The sequence below is a fragment of the Sinocyclocheilus anshuiensis genome, unplaced genomic scaffold, assembly GCF_001515605.1.
Source record: "Sinocyclocheilus anshuiensis isolate Anshui unplaced genomic scaffold, SAMN03320099.WGS_v1.1 scaffold479, whole genome shotgun sequence".
Classification (NCBI taxonomy): Eukaryota; Metazoa; Chordata; class Actinopteri; order Cypriniformes; family Cyprinidae; genus Sinocyclocheilus; species Sinocyclocheilus anshuiensis.
Window position 1 is genome coordinate 742509 of NW_015551042.1, and position 4503 is coordinate 747011.

The 4503-nt window shown below is 32.2% G+C and overlaps 1 protein-coding gene across 1 annotated transcript in view; it reads left to right on the forward strand.

Annotated features, from left to right (window-relative positions):
- The window catches only part of LOC107661535 (ephrin-A5b-like), a 146492-nt gene that overhangs the window by 53003 nt on the left and 88986 nt on the right, over positions 1–4503 (forward strand). The window lies entirely within an intron of this gene.

Sequence of the window (4503 nt, forward strand, 5' to 3'; positions counted from 1 at the left end):
AAATCAAATTCAAAATACTATACTAATTAAAATCGACAAAATAAATTTAATTAATTAACGTAATTTAAATAAATCTGAAATAAAATAAAATATAAATATTAGATGAAAATTTTGAAAATGTAGAAATAGAAATACAAAAAACAAAGACACAAAATACAAAAGTACACAACAAAATTACTAAAGCTAAAATTTCTAAATTGCCTAAAATTAATATAAAAAACTCATTCAAAATATTAGCGTAATATTATACTAATTAATAACTGTTAAAATCATTTTCAGTAATTGAAATAAAGCTGATATAAAATACACATAGAATCAATTATTTTCAAATTTTGAAAACTTAGAATATTTTTAATTATTAAAAAAAACGTAAATGGAAATTATACATGTTGCCTTTGCAGCTAACTGAAATAAATATTAAAATAATTTTCAGTAATTGAAATAAAGCTGAACTAAAATAAAATAGATGAAAAATCTGAAAACTTTGAAAAAGTTAACTAATTAAAAAACTTACATGAAAATGATAAATGTTGAAAAATGTTAAAAACTGAAGTAAATAAGTTGGAGCACTACTAAAACTAAAACTGAAATTAATAAAAAAATGATGCTAAAAAAATAAATGTATAAATAAAAATGAAGGCAGAGGAAGGCTGAAGCGACCTGTTTTTCCTGCTCTTTATGAGGAACCTAAACAAGCGGCTTCAGTTCACATGTTTCTGATTTAAACTTCATCTCCTCTCTCGTATTCGAAGCATGAAACTACATTTTATCCGCTGAAAAGTCTCCTGTGCCCCGCAGGTTTGGGTTCATGGAGCTCATGAGGTGTTGAGACGGCAGATATCTTCATCGTCCCATGCATAATCTCTGCCGGCTCTGCTCATACACGTGTAAACCCACACTCGCTCCAGAAGAAAAGCAATAGTTCAGCCACTAATGAAAATCCTGTCATGGTTTGTCAGTCTTTCTTCTGAGGATGTGTGTGATGTCCGGAGTGTGTTTCTTCATAATGTGCAGCAGGGCCGTCAAGCTCAGGAAAGTACAATAATAGACATCCACAGATCTCATGTGCTGGATTTCAGCTCTTCTGAAGTCACGCAGAAGCTCTGAGAGGAACAGTTCTCTGTCTGCTGTAGTGTGACACAGAAGGGATTTCCAGCAAATAATGTGCTACATTTCAGCCAGAACATCATAGACTTCAGAAGATGTGGAATATAGTGCACTAGATGTATGGATGAGGCTTTTTGGTCATTTTCCCCCACATTATGGAAAAGAACAATATTGAAATGTATGTTTTTTACTGAAGAAAGTAATTGCGCTCGCAACACCAAGGTCATGGGTTTGGTTCCCAGGGAATGCATGAACTAATTAAATGTATACCGTGAATGCAATGCAAGTCACTTTGGATAAAAGCATCTGCCAAATGCATAATGTTTTTTATTTTTATTTTTATTAATTCTGTTAACACAAAGCATGTTCTAGGACATTGTATTGCAGTAAATAATAATAATAATATATGCATTCCTTTCATTATATTCTATATTATTATTTTTATTTTAAAGCATGTTCTAGGACATTTTATTGCAGTAAATAATAATAATAATAATAATAATAATATATGCATTCCTTTCTTTATATTCTATATTATTTTTTTTTATATTAATGCATGTTCTAGGACATTTTATTGCAGTAAATAATAATAATAATATATGCATTCCTTTCTTTATATTCTATATTATTTTTTTTTATATTAATGCATGTTCTAGGACATTTTATTGCAGTAAATAATAATAATAATATATGCATTCCTTTCTTTATATTCTATATTATTTTTTTTTACATTAAAGCATGTTCTGGGACATTTTACGGCACAGTTTGTAGTAAGATAGAGACTTAATTATTTTAATAATAATAATAAATTCATTTATTTTATTGTAGTTTTTTTTTTTTTACATTAAAGCATGTTCTGGGACATTTTACTGCACAGTCTTTAGCTATATACAGACATAGTTGTAAATTAGGAGACTTTTTGAGAGTTTGTCCTTAAGGTCTGAAATTCATCCTGGTGTCTCTCTTTACGGGTCAAAAGCAGCTAATGGCCCGGGTCTCGTCCTCCCTTGTTAGTAAAGCGTCCCGCTGTTTGCGATTGTCCCTGTTAAGGCATGAAGCTCAGATGTGGGGTCACAGATCCGGCCGGAGCGCTCATTAATCTTCTTTAACGAGCCTGTGTGTTTCCCTGGAGGTCTGTGGACGACCCCGGCGGAGGACGGTGATAATCGCTGAGCGCTGATTTATCGCCGTTTGCAGCGATGCAGATGAGCGCGACTGGAGAGGGGAGAAGATCAATACGGCAGAGTGCTGTCCATTTGGATAATGGACGATGCAATCATAACTGGAGTTGTAGAGTTAAGTGGACAGGGCCAAAGCCCTCTTCATTATCTAATACATTCAGGGCTTTTCCAGCGTTAAGTGAATTACAACTCTGCACAGAAAGACATTTAACTTGCTTGTTCAGAGGCCAGATAGAATAACATCTGGTCATCCTCCCACTTCGTGTTCACTCACGCTTACAGTTACAGTTTTCATAAAACAGGTGAAAAAATGTGATTTTAAAAACATTTCTCTGAAGACAGTAGGGCTGCACAATTGATCCAAATAATAGGCTGTGATTTAATTAAATAAATATATGTGCTGTGCATTTCAGAGCGAAGCTTTAAGGCCTTCCTGTGATTTTCTGCCAAAACGTTTATTGGTTTATAATTATTGAAAATGAAGAAATTAAGACATTCATAGATATTAGCATTACGATTTTAAAGCTGTACTGTAAACTAATAATAATATGTATTATTTACTCATTTTTTAGAGAAATATTACAATTGAAATATTTTTATATATATATATATATAAATTACTATTGCAATTTTACAGTTGTACTTTAAAATGTTTTTTTTCTTAAATACTCAATTTTTTACAGAGAAATATTATAATTTGTATTTTTAATATAATAATATTGTTTATATATATATATGTGTGTGTGTGTGTGTGTGTGTGTGTGTGTGCGTGTGTGTGTGTATTGCAGTTTTACGGTACTGTAAAATGAAGTTATTTATTTATATATTTTCTTTTTAAATACTAATTTTTTACAGAGAGATATTAGAATTGTAATATTACTTATGTTTTACATATTAAAATTGTAATTTGAGTTGTACTATAAAATGTAATTCTAATAATTTTAATAATAATAAATATTTTTTTTAATTAACAGTGAAATATTAGAATAGTAATATGTATTATTTTGTTTAAATATTTATATTTAATAATACTAATAATGCTTATTATTATTATATTATAAAATAATTATAATAATTAGGTAATAATCAATTATTATTATTATTATTGTTAATAATAATAAAAATAATACATAGTAATATTATTATGAAATAAATATTTCAACAAAATAATCAATATTACAATTTGAATATTTGACTCTAAATTATTAGTAGTCGTATAATCACATAATTTTGGGCCAAATTGTACAGGCCTACAAACAAGCACAGCAAACCTGAATCTTGAAAAAACCTGGAAAAACACATATTAAATTGAAAGAGCTATTTTTATCAGAAAATTCTGTTTTTCACCTAATCACGCAGCCCTCTGAGACAGAAGTGACTCTGAAGCATGCTGGCATTGTGATGGTGAGTTATTGTTTGGGATGGTTATTGCTTGAGGAGGTTCGAGAGGTTCTCCTCGTTCATCAGTGTGCATCTGCATGTGTTAACAGATACTAGTTTCCCAAATGATTGTGAAATCTGGGCGTGGCGTCTGATCTCCACAGACCTTCGTCTCTTTGATCTCACAGATCAAGCGTTTGATTCGCTCTCCATCTGCTCGCTTTTATTGTTCCACCGTCACAAAGACACTGTGATCTCCTTCTTTGATTCTCTGAAGGAACCTTTGAGGGGTTTTACTACGGGATATTTACCTGGATGCTGAACCGGATGCTTTATTGTTATTGCAAACAAACAAACGTGAGTCTGATTTTGTATGTTCTGGTTTAGAGATGCATGAAGGTGTGTTTGCACTCATCGGATCCTCCTTGACGTTTTCTCTTCCTCTTCCGTGACACAGATCCCCGCAGACGCTTGCATGAAGTAAACACACGCGTGAAGCTGCTGTCAGCGTTTGGAAAAGTTTTTCTTTATTAAACAGCTTGTTCTGTGATGCATCAGGAACTGAACTGTTAGTGGGTAAGTGATAGCGAGTTTTGGCAGGTTGGTTTGACTCTTGCTCACCCGCGGTGAACACAGATTCATGACAGCGATACGGAGGTGAATCTAACAGGAAGTCAGACACAGGAAACAGGAAACGGAGACAACAGATGCTCCTTGAAGACAGACCGATATGGGTTTTTTGGGGCCGATACTATGCCGATATTAGGGAGTAAAAAAAAGCTGATATCGATATATCGGCCGATATTCTTTGTGTATATTATAGTACAGTACCAGT